Below are 15,344 nucleotides of genomic sequence, written 5' to 3'. Positions count from 1 at the left end.
AGATGTTCTGATATATTTTGAAAAGTGTTGAATTTAAATTAAGGAAAGTAATGTTAAAACTTTACAATGCATTAGTAAGACCTCATCTAGAATATTGTGTTCAGTTCTGGTTACCTCGTTACAAAAAGGATATTGCTGCTCTAGAAAGAGTGCAAAGAAGAGTGACCAGAATGATCCCGGGTTTAAAAGACATGTCGTATGCAGACAGGCTAAAATAATCGAATCTATTCAGTCTTGAACAAAGAAGACTACGCAGTGATCTGATTCAAGCATTCAAACTTCTAAAAGGTATAGACAATGTCGATCCAGGGGACTTTTTCGACCTGAAAAAAGAAACAAGGACCAGGGGTCACAAATGGAGATTAGATAAAGGGGCATTCAGAACAGAAAATAGGAGACACTTTTTTACACAGTTGTGAGGGTCTGGAACCAACTCCCCAGTAATGTTGTTGAAGCTGACACCCTGTGATCCTTGATGAGATACTGGGATCAATAAGTTACTAACAACCAAACGAGCAAGATGGGCTAAATGGCCTCCTCTCGTTTGTAAACTTTCTTATGTTATTAAATTTGAATTCCACCTCGCAGGCAGCCCCCGTTCGTGGCAAATTTCACCAGAAGCATGCGATACAACTACAGGCTTTTTATTGCACACTTTGGTGTACTTTATTTGTTCTAATTAGTTGTATCCATTTACAATAACTTGAAAAAGTAACACATATGACTATTTCCCTGCCCTTGTTTTTTTTAATGCTTTTGTTTTGCCACTAAAATTTATTTTGTTTTTGTGAAGTCCACTTGGTTTACCGTAGCAAATTGAACTTTCTTATTTGTGTCACGTTAAATACCTGTCTTTGCTTCCCAGTATACTGTAATTTTGTCGAGTTGCTGAAATGGTATTTGATGACTTTTCCCATTTTCTCCATTTTCTTCCAGTTACGCTTTCAGTAAATTCATACCATTCAACGTCTTTTTCCTTGTGGCAGCTAACACGTCTCTGTTTTCATCAGTAACATTTTGAAATCTGGTTGTAATATTATTGTCAAATAACATTTTAAAACCCTAAACATTTAATATATATATATATATATATATATATATATATATATATATATATATATATATATATAGATATATATATATATATATAATATATAGTATTTGAACAATGGTGGGCTAATTTTATTTGAGAGGCGTGTAAATCCACAGTATAAGGTAAGTGGAATTTCAAGAGAATTGGCCTATTTCTTAAATTTTACATTCAGTATTATTATATAACCTATAATCACAGCGGGGATCTGATCAAAACATGCAATTGTTTAATTTATTATCAACATTTGGAACTGTATTTCCTAATTTCTATGTTTTCCCTTTTTACATATTTTTATTCCTGTAATATAAGTGTTTCTATTTGCACTTTGTTTTGCTGTTGTGATACTGTCTGTATGTTATGAATGTCATCTTGAATGTAGCAACTCCTTCTTAATTAACCTTGACACCCAATTATCTTTCTCTCGTGATGTTAGAACATAAGAATATTTTTTTTATGAATGAGAGGAGGCAATTTGATCCATCTGTGCTTGTCCAGTCTCCTAGTAGCTGATTGATCTCAAAACTTTGTAAAGTTGGGTCTCAACCTCATGACTAGATAACCCATTCCATACCCAAACCCACTCTCCCCTTCCTTGCATGAATCAATAATGTTGTTGTAAAATGGGTACTGTTGTTGGTATCTATGTTTGTCAGTAGCAAACTCCAACTGTCAGTCCTGTAATCAAAAAATATGTTACCTTGACCCAGGTGAATTCTTATAGGTTTTTGGTTCTACCTATGTCCATTGGTTTTACCTCTGTTAATATATGTAATGTTTTGTGCATTTAAACAGGCATTTTAAAATGTTACTATTTTGGTTTCTATCTATTAGTTTCTCCCTGTGATACAGCAATGTCTTGTCTGCTGTACCCTGCCCCCCACGTCCTAGTTTAAACAATGCTGCCGCAGTATATTCTGTACCTCTATGGACTACTCCAGACTAATTGTGACCTAAGCCTCTTTGTTTCCCATTTCCTCAATTGTCCCATTGAAATGTTCCCACAGGGCCCAATTTTTAAACCACATGCTTTATTTAACGGATCCCTAGCAACAGTGGTGTGCATTGCATGTCACGGGCCCCACAGCAAAAAAATCAGTGAGATCCCCATTTACTGCTCTTTACTGACAATACGGAGTTAGTACACTTGTCCGTGTTCAATTTCCTTGCTCGTGCTTGTTCTATACTCAACAAGGCTAGTCATGAGTCTTTCTTGACACATGGTACTTCTGGCATATGTTTTGATCAGCTTACGTTTAGAAAATGATCTCTCAGCAGTAGCAACAGTGACAAGAATGGTTAAAAAAAACAAAAAAAAAAACACTGCAAATGTCAGGAAAAGAAAACGATAAGGCAGTGTTTCCAGCAATGAGGAGATGGGTAATCTCTTTAACTGAAATGAATTTCTGAATGTCATTCTTTAGAGATCTCAGAAAATTAGCATTTGACTTGCAAATGATGGTGATATGTCACTGATATACGTTTTCTGGAACTCTTCTACTTCTGCTTTAGCAAAAAGCTCACCTTCTGTTATAGACACCGGAGTCTGTGGTTGTAAAATTCCAAATCTCTGAACAATTGCGTCCATGCCACGGAACCAGCTGCTGGTAAAACAAGAGTAAAACACTGTCATTTTACATTTTTCCTCTAGTTTCTGATCCTCTTTTCGGACCCTCTTTTCTTCAAATTTGCAGTCAATGCCCCACTTTAATGCAAGGGAAACTGCAGTCTCTCTTGCATGCTCACATTTGTCACGGTAGGCTGACAGAGTTTCAGTGGCACTTTGAATCTAAAATTGTAATCTGAAGGACTACAAGAAAAAACAATTGAAAACATTCAAGCTTCTTTTTAAGCCCCAGTGTTTCAGATACTTCATCTTTTTTTTCCTGACTGAAGAATGATCCTAGACAGAGCTTTCAATATGTCCATGTAGCGAAAATGTAAGGCAATCAGAGACACATAATGGGATGACCAGCGCATTGGACACAGCCTTTTCAGATGCGCCCCTGACTCACTCGTGAAAGAGGAAAGAATCACCCATCGTTTAACACTGCCAGCCAAAAAGGTATAGTCTCTGCACATCAAAAAAGCATGACACTTCACGGACGTTCACACATTTAGCTCCAGTAACTTAATGAATTATTTAAGAGGCCTCATTAATTAACTTATACAAGGGATTTAACTGTGTTGTTTCGTGAATCTCATCATTTTCATTAACTCCAAACAGAACAAGCATTGGACTCTTGCTTCCAATGTCAACACAGTGTGACTGATCACGGATATACAGTTCTAGGGGAATAAGATGACACAAGGCTTTAGCCAAAACATATCTATTTTTTTTATTGTGCATTATTTAGGAAGTGTGAATAACACATTTTTTAGCTTTACTTTTCAGATTTAGTAAAAAAAAGAACGTAGATGACATATTACAGTTTAAATGCACAATTAACATGTTGTATTTAAACTGCTTCACTGCCTTGACACAAAGGTTTAATATTCAGGAAAATAACTTATTATTGATTATACAGCTTCCTGCCTTTCAAACAACAGAGTATGAATTCCCTTAGTCCCTAAAAACACTCTCTCATTCAGTGTGTCTGTAATGCTATTTCATTGATGTAATCTGTTTTTTTTTTTTTCAAAGCAACTAGCTTTCATCATCAAGGCCACTTTTTACCTCTTACACAATAAAAATACCCAGCACCTTGTATGAACTGTAAAACCCTCTACTTGTTGATCACATGTATGTGCTATCAACAGAAAAACCTTTAAACTACTAGGCTATTATAATTGATTCTGAGCACCTGAATCTGATTCAAGAGTCTTTTAAATTTGATTCAGTACCAATAGTGCCAGTTTAACAGCTGACTCTTTATACTACGGAGCCTAAGCTTCATATCCACATTGTATTCTTAACCCTCTGACAAATTAAGACAACATGGTGGCAGTCAAGTCTTTGGAAGTGAAGGTGCAATTATTATATAACCATAGTCACATATTGCTGCAATCCCAGGTGCCTAGATTGCATTTCATATTGTACTGTATACTGTATGGGGGACTCTATGCCATCTATTTTTTTCATAATTTCTTACATGTTAACCTATTGAATCGCCATGACTTTGAATGTTATTTTTATAAAGAAGCATGTCACATCTTTTTTTCATAAAATTTACTGTGCAAAGTCTCCAAATAATTCTGGATGAATTTTCTATTTTCCAATAAAGTCCAGATACTCGTCAGCATTGACGTATGTTTGCCTTTCTGAAATTAGATTTGTTTGGAGAGACTTTATAAAGCATTCTGGCATCATTTTCAGAACAGAAATCAATTCTGCTTTTGAAATTGTGTTTGCTTTAGGTAAAAGACAACGGGAAGTTGGCTTTAATTTAAATAAGTAGGCTACATCATCTTGCTGATGTCAATAACAATTGAGAGGACTCAGCAACAAGGCCCAATAGAGAGCTTGTTGAAGTACAACATGTTTTTCTTCTGTGTTTGCCTGAAAGGCACTATCTTTAAAAATACTACAGGGTAGATGTCCATTCGGACACAAATAACTAGAAATGCATGCTGTACAGTGGCATGTTAAAGAAAGAGTCCTAAAGGTAAAGCAGGATATATATTATGTATTTTAAAAGTGCTCACAAGAATTCACTTTTGTAACACAGACAACTCAACATATTAATGTTTTGTATTAATGTAGAACCTCCCAGGAAAAGGGGCCTATAGTAAGCAGAGCAGTATTACATTTAGTAGCTCGACTACGACAATACCATTTTAACATTGGTAGAATTACAAAAACATATATATATATATATATATATATATATATATATATATATATATGTATATGTATATATATATTTATTCTAATGTAACAATATTGTTAACCAATCAACTAGCAAGAAACAACTAAGTTTAATTATTGTTTTGAATAGTTTCTTGCCATTTGTAATGTAAAATTATTTCATTTCTCACTGAAAATGTACCTTCAAAAAAGGTCCTTTACATGTGTATAGTTTAAGATTATGACTCTCCTTAAAACATGGAGTTTGTGAATCAAAAATTAAAATTATTTGACCACTGTGTTAAACTAACTGCAACCGCTAAACATGAAGCAGTCCTGGAATAGAGTAATAAAGTCTTGAAATTACAATCCCTGAAATACTCAAAAGTATATTACATTATTTACAATGTTGAGTTGAAAATTTAAGTACCAAATGTAATCCATCTCAGTAGTGGCCTTTTTAAGATCTCTTGAGAGTCAATATGGTTACAAGAATTAATATTATTCAGCGCATTTAATTTAAGCAACACATTCATTTTTTATTGCACTTCAGTTCATTATAGAAGAGGAGGCCACTGTTTCAGGTGTTCAGCCATTGTTACTTGACAACTACTGTGCATTAAAGGTAAAGGTTTACCATTCTTTTGTTTTGTTTTTCATATTTCTTAAAAGGTTTGAGCTCAGTGAGGGTTATATCATTATGCTCTCTATATCAAACTACTTCTCTAGTGAGTTCCCTACAAGGGCTTTTTGCATCATCAGTGTGAGACTAGATTGATTTTGAAAATGATGAGTGTCGTCTCTGATGGTATTTCAACATACAGTATATGGCAATAAATCATATACGCCTGGGCTTATCCAGTTCCTTCTAAAGGAACTCCAATAAATTAACTTTTAAATCTGTACCTTTATAATTGCGATGACATTTGTCATGGATTTTCTTGTTGTTAATGCATCTTGTAAAGTGATGGTGGTCCACTATGAAATGTGCTATATAAAATAAAGATTGATAAAGATTGATTGATAAAGCTCTGGGTATTTTTCCACGGCAAGTACTATTTTTTCCTTGGTTATTTTGCATACTGTTTCAACCTTGTGGACCACGTGCATTAAAGCTGTTCTCAGATTGTTAAATGCCCTAGTTGCCGTGCGAAGAAATTTGAAAAAACATAGGAGTCAATCCTATTTATTTCGCTTCGCTCAAGTGTCTTTTATAATAGGCATGCTTAAATTTTAATTCGTCCTTCAAAGCTGTAATTTAATTTCAATGTATGAAAATTACTCGTCGTCTTCGTGACCCCCCCCCCCCCCCACACACACACTGTTATTAAATAGATAAACAGGTTCCCACATAAACACCATAACAAATCAATACTACATACAAGTAAAGCCTTCATGCTTTGTTTTTGCTTTCCGGTTTATTTGGATTAATTTTTAAAAGATAATCTCTTGGATAGATTTTGTTTTGATGTTGCATCCTGCTATGGTGCTCAACAGTGAAGAAAAAAAAAAGAGATCTCAAAGACCTCAAGAACTGACACCAGGATAATGCATTTTATTGATTTTATGTCACCATGCTATTATTTGCTAATCTCCTATTAAATCTCTGTCAACGTACTCATAAAGCACTTCCAATATTTTTTATACCAGTATATAACACTTTTTTAATACAGTACTTACAAAAATTACTAAGAGAGGTTTTTAAATTCATGTTCTGATTCTTATTAGCACTAGCAACATCAAGGACACTTGCAATACATGCCAATGCTAACAAATACGTGTATGCTACATTCACAACAGCGTGAATAAGTCTCCCTTTTTTCTCACACTATTTTGGTACAGTAGTACATTTTGGGTAATTTGGGCCTCCACGTCATTTTCTTTTAGGGAAGAAAATTCTCCTTCCAAACGCAAATGACCGAATTAATATAAAAATACGGAGGGTATATTTAAAAGTTTCTGTCCGCGTTCCAATTTGGCCTTGTGCGACTATTGTGCAGCTTTCTTAAACTGAATGATTAGGTTGTGCAGCCTGCCTCATCTGGCCACCAGAAAATATTATAAAAAAAGCAAGGGAAACAAAACCCCAGACATAGCGTTACACAAACAGGAAAAAAAAATCATTTTATAAGAAAGCGCTGTGTACTATCCTTGTATTGTTTGCTAACCGTTTTTTGACTGCATATACAAACCTGTTATACATGTACATATATAATGTATACGTTTTCCTACAGAACCTTAGCTTGAGCAATTCTGATTTTTATGGTAGGCTTTCTGTAGTTTACGAACAGAGGTAAAATCCAGCACTTTTAGTTAATGATATATAAATGACCTACTCGTCCACATTTCCCACTACATAATATTCTGATGATGATGATGATGATGATGATGATGATAATACATATGAATACCGCAGGGACAGTGCAAGGCTCTCGCCAGTAGAATGTTGTTATCTATTTGTTGTTGTTGTTAGTGGGGATCCAGTTTACTGGAAGTCCATACATGTTCAACACATTTCTCAGAAGATGCTCATGCACACAGGCATTTTGTAACTTTCTGGAACTCCATTCTGTAAATCTATAGGTGGTCATTCAAGCCTGTTGCAATAATACATGAAACCACTGACACGAATTCCCAGCTATGCTCATTTAATACATTTTTGGGTACAAACTTGACTTTTTTTGTCCTTGGTAGGTACTCATGATAGATACTACTTAAGGCTAGTGTACAATTGTATCATTGCTAAGGGACAGAAAAGTCTAGGCAAACATAAAGATAACAAAAGCATAAAGGATTTAAAAAAAAAAAAAGTGCTGGATTTTTAAAATTTGTAGTACTGTAGCTTATAAAGCAAGTCAAATAATAATAATTTGAAATCTTCAATGTTGTCACATTAAAAAAGAATACTGAATGAAGAGGTCTGTTTGCTAATTTTATTTCTATTTGCTCAAAGAAGCCTGCCGGGGGTACTTCCAGAAGATCTCAGAATTCCTTCGTATGGCCTATAGTTATAGTAGGAAGTTGTGTGAGGAATACATCACAAATGGGATCTGCCCTCTTGTGAACATGATATAGCTTTCAGACATGTTTCCATCCCCCCCAAAAAAAAGATGTTATGTTCAATTTGCATGGCTTTTTAGCATGAGAAGGCGATTTACACACCCTTTTAAGTTGTACCATATTTTGGCCGCACCTTTCCTATAATGTGAGGAATGTGCGTGATATGTGTGTGCTACATCACTTTCTCACGACAATGGAAACCCCGCCTATGTAGTGTCCCATGCAGGACAACATATCCCAGAAGAGTGACACAATTTGAATATGTTATGTTGTTTGTTCTTTCCTTAAATCCAAAAAATACAGGTTACAATTGTATAAATGTGTTTTATTCGTGTGTTGTAGATTAATATTCGGCATGCTGGTATCTGAAGATAAAAAAAGTGCCAAGAAAGACTGTCTGATGTTGTTTTCTTTCAAAGAGGGGCACAGAGACAGTACAGCTTAATTATCTTGCATTACTCAACTTGTTTCCTATTTTGTATCTGCTGCCTGGGTCTGTTAGATTTTGTTGATATGCGGAGCTATACTTTCAGCACTAAGAAACTGAGCTTGGGAAAGTGATAACTAGTATTGTTTTGGTCCAGAACCATTAAAATACATTAAAAAAAATATGAAACTGCTATATTGAAATTTTTTTTTTTATATGGATGCTATGCTTTCCATCCATGCTACTAAGAACACTATTTAAGGTGCACCTTATGGTAAGCACGTTTTAGTGAATACCATGTGCATACCATTCCCCTCCTGTGCTATCTTTCCACATCATTTGAATACATTACAATGCATTAGGCATATTCTTTAAGGTGCATCTTATCTAGGGTGATGAATAAGGATTTCAAAGGCGCGTCTTAAAGCATAAGAACCTTTAGTGAATGAGGCCCTGTGACAGAAATACCATGAGTTTTGGTTGTAAATCTCCCTCCCGACCTGTGACTTCTTTGGACGGGCTGGCCTGACAGTTCTTTCCCTGGGCTGGGAAGTCTGTCAGTCTGGAAGAAGGCGAGACTCCGTTGCATGTTGTGTATTGCCTGGAGTTATTGTTTGGTCACCAGACCAGGATTACAATCATTAAAAACCCGTTTCCCACTGGATTACAACTCTCTGTTTGTTCATTGCGCACTGCACCACTCCTGCACCTGTACAGAATCAGCCACTTTGCCACACGTGGTGTCAAAAACGGGACATGGATCGCAACGCACTGGCGGAGCTGCTGGAGGCGCTGGACAGCAGACAGGATGCAGAGGAGAGAAAGAGGGAGGAGCACTACACTGCGCTCATTGAAAAAGTAGGGCTGGCACGTTCCACGGCAACAGCCCCTACAGGAACACCAGCAATGTCAGCACCGAAAGCTCGGGCGATGAAGATGACGGCGGAGGATGACCCAGAGGCATACCTGGTTGCGTTTGAGCGGCTGGCTACCACTGTGGCATGGCCGCGGGAGTTCTGGGCAAGCCAGCTGGGACCCTGTCTGAGTGACCTCAACGCCGCCAGTTACAACCTGGCCAAGCTGGCCATTCTCCACCACCTCAACATTATGGCAGAGACCCACCGGGTACGGTTCATGGAGTACCGAAGATCCCCGGAGACACGCCCCAGAGTGGTTGCGTAGCGGTTGTGTGACCACATGGTACACTGGCTGACCCCCAAGAAGAAAACCAACCTGCAAATGGGGGAAGCAGTGGTTGTGGAGCAGTTCTGCCATGTGGTCGGCGCCAATACCCAGGCCTGGATATGGTGCCACAACCTCGAAACCCTGGAAGCTGTCATGAAACTGGCAGAGGATTTTGAGGACTCCCTAGTCCCTGCCCGGACCGGGATACTGTCGGTTCCTGACCTTCGGAACAGCCGCCCCCTACCTTTCTCTCCTCCTCCACCACCACCACCATCAGTCCCGGGACCCAGACCTCCGAGACTGCCGACCCCAGTGGTCCCCCTTGCCTCCTCTTCATGGAGACCAAGGTTGGCCCCCAGCTGGCGTAGAGATGCTGCCCTGCCCCGTTGCCGTTACCAGTAACGGGACAGATTACCATTACTCCCTCTGTACCCACAACTTGTTTTAGGTGCAACCAACTGGGACATCTGGCCAGGTCATGCCCCGCTGCCATGGAGTGTGACATGGTTGTGTGTAATTGGGCACCTGAGATAGGTAAGGGTGGGGAAAATGGTCGGGAGGGGTCTTGTATGATTGCTGTGGTTTTAGGCAATGTGAAAACCCACGCATTAGTGGACACAGGATGTGAGCAAACCTTGATTAGAACAGCTCTCTTGGGCGGTGTGTCGTGGCGGCCACGAGGTCAGGTGGCCATCACCTGTATCCATGGAGACATGACGGCATACCCCACACTAAAAGTATACAAAAAGTTTGGTGGAAAGGTTGCCACATCCAGTTATTCTGGGCCGAGACTGGCCAAAATTCAAAGAATTAATGCAAATAATGGCAGTCTCAGCCACACAAAAAGTAGCGAATTGGTGATGTGTTTCCTTTTCAAGCCGAAATGTTTTCTCCTATTTTCCGTCATAGAAAAACAAATAAAGAGAGAAGGACTGCAAAATGAGAGGGAGCATCACTGAGACAAGGCTGGGGTCTGGTGGGAGAGCGCTCGGATGGTAACAAACACCAGTCAAAAGGGGTCGGAACGCAGTGTGACTGAGAGGGCGAGGTTACTGGGCCATCTAGGGCAGATGTTACTCCCGCCCCTCTCAATATAGTAGACATGTGGTACTCATGCGCGGACATAGTGTGGGGCCAACATAATGACCCATCACTAGTGCACACTTGAGGCCAGGTCCGGTCTATTGAAGGCAAGGATGTTGATGGCGCTGGGGCGCTAGTATATCCACACTGCAGTATCAAGGGGCAATTACTGTATAGGGTAAATCTATCCGCGGGCACAGGACAGCCTGTAACACAATTATTGATTCCCCCGTCTTGTCGGACCGAGGTCATGAGGCTGGCACATGATATCCCTTTTGCGAGGCACCTCGGAGCTGACAGGACAAGGCAGCTGATATTGGCTCGATTCTATTGGGTAGGTCTTCATACTGATGTGTCGAGATATGTAGCCACATGCCCAGGCTGCCAGCGAGTAGCGCCGGGTCGAGTGCGCCCCGCCACTTTGATTCCACTACCGATTATTTCCACTCCTTTTGAATGCATTGCAATGGACACAGTGGGCCCTTTGCTACCTTCTGACTCTGGGTATACACATATATTAGTAGTGGTAGATTATGCAATGCGATACCCAGAGGCAGTTCCATTGAGGTCCACTAGTGCCGCTGCAATAGCCACAGAGTTAGTGCAGATTATGGCTAGAGTAGGGATCCCCAAGGAGATTTTGATTGATCATGGAACCAACTTCTTGTCTAACACGTTACAGCAGGTATATAAAATATTAAAAATACGTCCCATCAGGACATCTGTTTATCATCCACAGACGGACGGTTTGGTGGAACGATTTAATCAGACCTTGAAGCAGATGCTGAGACGTTTTGTAACGCAGGAGCAAAAACATTGGGCATCCCCCTTTGAGCTCTTGTACGTCCGACAGTCTTGCGGCATCCTCAATCTGTTGAGAGAGGGGTGGGAGGAGCACAAAGGCTCGTCCAAAACCGTAGTGAAGCATGTGCTCCTACTGAGAGATCGCCTGGATTTGGTCGGTCGTTTGGCCCAGGACGACCTCAAATCGGCTCAGCACCAGCAAAAGCAGCATTACAATAAAAATGCATTACTTCGAACCTTTCGACCAGGAGACCAGGTAATGCTGCTGCTTCCCTCCTCAGAATCGAAATTATGTGCTAAATGGCAGGGGCCACATGAAGTGATTTGGGCTATAGGAAAGGTGAATTATGAAATTAGGCAGCCCGATCTCCGTAATGAACGTGAAATTTATCATGTAAATTTATTAAAGCCCTGGCAGGCAAGGGAGGTCTTATTTATAGCCCCAGGCAATGTAGAGGATGATTTAGGCCCCTGTCGAGAGAGTCCGAGCACTAAAATCATTTAGATGGGGTAACAATTGGTTCTAGATCAGCAACGGGAGCTGCGTAAGCTTGTTGAGTTCAGCGATGCTTTTTCTGATTTGCCGGCAGAACTAACTTAGTTGAATATGACATTATCTCTCCACCAGGTGTCACAGTCCGAGAGAGACCTTACCGGATCCCAAACAAAGTGGTGTTCGCAAAGAGGTATGGAACATGCTCGAACTTGGGGTGATTGAACCTTCCAGGAGCGATGGGAGAGATTCAGTCGAGTGTTCCTTCGGCTCCACTCTGAGCGATGGGATATGTGACAGAAACACAGTGATTCTTGGTGGTAAATCTCCCTCCCGACCTGCAAGGGCACTAAGTAACGGGAACAGAATACCCTGAGTGTTTTGTCGATTTGTTGTATCACTAGACAGCTAACACGTTCTGGAGCTGTCGCCAGAGGCCAGCACAAACCCGGTGTCCCAGGAAATAAGTTGATCGGGAAATAAGTTGATCAAGCTCTAGAATTTAAAGGGGAGGTTCCATTGTTTCTAATGTAAACGAGCCTAGGCTAGGAAATAAGTAGATCGAGCCAGAAAATAAGTTGATCAGATATATTAATGAACAATAAATAATTTAAAATTAATTTTGTAAGTATAATTTATATCAATTAGTATACCTGATTTATTCGGCAGTATGCTGCTAGATTAGATGATGTGAATATCGCTTTAGATCCGATATATTAGCCTAACAAAAATGCATAATTTTTATACTCATCATATACATGGGAGGAGTCATACGCAAAAAATACTTATTTTCATATAATAGACGTAACCCCCAACCCCCCCCCCCCCCCCTCCTCCCAACTGAACATGACACGACTATCATGAAAGTAAAAATCGACATAATGAAGCGTTCTTACATTTATATGTTAGTGATCAGCATCAAATATCGTGACTTTCTTCCTATGCATCGGGACGCATTTGCTAGGAAATCGGGACTGTCCCGACCATATAGGGACTGTTGGCACGTATGACAAATACGTAATTTAAAAGTGTTACATATTTAACATTATTTTGCATTTCTGGAGGTGTTCTTGTTTTGGGAAGCACTACTGTATGGACAGGTATACGATCGATTTTCCAAATGTTAAAGCATGAGTTTCAGTCATGGAAAAAATTGAGGTCCCTGCTGCGATGGTGCACATCAATCACATGAAGTACTTGAAAAATGTTGCTTATACAGTATTATTATTTAGTATTATGTGCTTTGTTGTTTCATTTATTTTTACATACAGTACTTTGTATAATTAGGATAGAAAACGAACAGGAGACTGGTTATCATCATGCATGTATTTCAATTACAAGTTTGGGAAGAAACAGTACATTAATTAGTTAAAAACTAAAGAGTTAACGTCTTTGCTAAATCGTGGTAAATACGTGTAGTTCAATACCAACCAAGATAGCTATTGTAAGAAAGAGAGATCATACAGTAGGCTACTGTAGATCAGTAGATTTTAAAAATGGTAAATTCCTGTAGTGCAACAACCATGTAAGACATACCGAGCAATCATATCTACCATGGCATACGTTTTTCATTTCTGTATTTGTCCTATCAGATTTGACAGGGTCCTTTTTTTAACATAGTACAAATCGTATCCCTTAGTAATACTATATATTACTGCAAGGAATACAATTGTCACGTTGACGAAGAATATTGAATTTATGTTAATGTATTGTGTGCAATACATTAACCAACCTGAGTACACGACACAATTCCTTACTTAAAAAAACTTTCGTCTGGCTATTTGTGGTTAATTTTCTTCACCCTATCCCAATTTAAAAACCACAACCCTAAACCTAGAACCTTTTTTAAATAAACATAATTGTATGTGTAACAATAAATGTTAATGCTTAAGACATGCAGACAAATCAAGGTACTGTGTATACTATTTTTTTTTTTTAACTCTCAGTGTAGGCCTACGTTTTGCCACGTCTAAACTGTAGTAAAGTTACAGCTATAAAATATTAAAATGTAAAAATACGACCTTGTCATACTAATATGATGGATACAGCATGTCATCAGATTATATTACTGAAACATTTTAATTTTGATTAAAGATTGACAACATTTTGATGTATAAAAATAATTTAATATATAAATAAATCTCCGCGATCACACATAAACTACATCAGATTGACATCGATTTTATAAAAACATAAAAAAGACAGAGGTTTAAAACAGTTTATCATAGAAACAGTTGTCAATCACACATTTTAAAGTTCATACGAAAAGACAGTGGCACGAACACGCACCAACATACACAGTCTAGTAAATAAAACGGCCAGATAAAAATAAAAAGCCATGCAGTGAACCTCCCCTTTAATCAAACTGTAGCCCCGCCTTACTTTTGTTTACTTTTGCCTTGCTGCGCTTGCACGATCAACTTATTTCCCGGTCAACTTATTTCCTACGACATCGGAACAGCACTTCACTTGTTTCACAGTAACTTGTACCACAATCACTAATTCATACACTAAAGGGACTTGTGTATGTGTTTTGTGTTTAATGTGGGGCTACAACAACGGGACTATTATTTCGGGACCAGCTTGGGGATTATAAGCGTAAGCAATACACGCCGCTGTATTAACTTACCAGCATTATTATTTACTGTTTGTTTCACAGTCAGGCATGGGACAAAACAAATAAAAACAAACCTTTTCACTTGGATTACAATTGTCTGTCTGTTCTTTAATCACTTGCACCTGCACACTATTAACCACTTTGCCACAGGCACATACAATTCTGTAATTCTTAATTGCGTACTGTAAATATAAAAAGTAAAATCAAGAGAAAGTTGCAATTGGTGCAATAGAATATGTTGTCAGCGGTTAAGAGACACCACAGCAAATATCAGCTATTGATCATGACAACTATCAGTTTATCCTTATCCGTGCTGAAAATCTTCTAATTGTGCGAGTATAAAATGATTGAAATCTCTGCTATGTATTAGTTTTGGTTTTTAGAACAAAACACATCACATATTCATTATATATAATCAAGCAGTAAAATGTCACTTTCTTAATCTCTCTTTCTACATGTGTATAGAAATGATAAAAACAAAAAATCCTGTTTTGGTTATATTCTTCAGATAATTAATCTGCATCAAAGTCAAAATGTACCACTGAAGGGAACAAAATGTTGCCTGTTATTATCCTTTACTTCATTTCTCACAGCTTTTCTGAACTAAGGCCTTTACTGCAGTGTCCTTGAAATCATTTTTTTCTGATAACCCTCATTACCACAAATAATGTTCTGCTGAAAACAAAAGCTAATGATGTTGGGTTTAGTGTTCAGCTAATTAACATTCTATAAATAGGTCATGTGATATATGTGGTGTCAGAATTACATTGTTAAGGGAGGGCTAGCAAGTCAGCAGTG

The sequence above is a fragment of the Acipenser ruthenus genome, chromosome 4 (assembly GCF_902713425.1).
Source record: "Acipenser ruthenus chromosome 4, fAciRut3.2 maternal haplotype, whole genome shotgun sequence".
NCBI classification, from domain to species: domain Eukaryota; kingdom Metazoa; phylum Chordata; class Actinopteri; order Acipenseriformes; family Acipenseridae; genus Acipenser; species Acipenser ruthenus.
The sequence above is the reverse complement of the archived record's forward strand: the minus strand, read 5'-3'. Positions refer to the sequence as shown.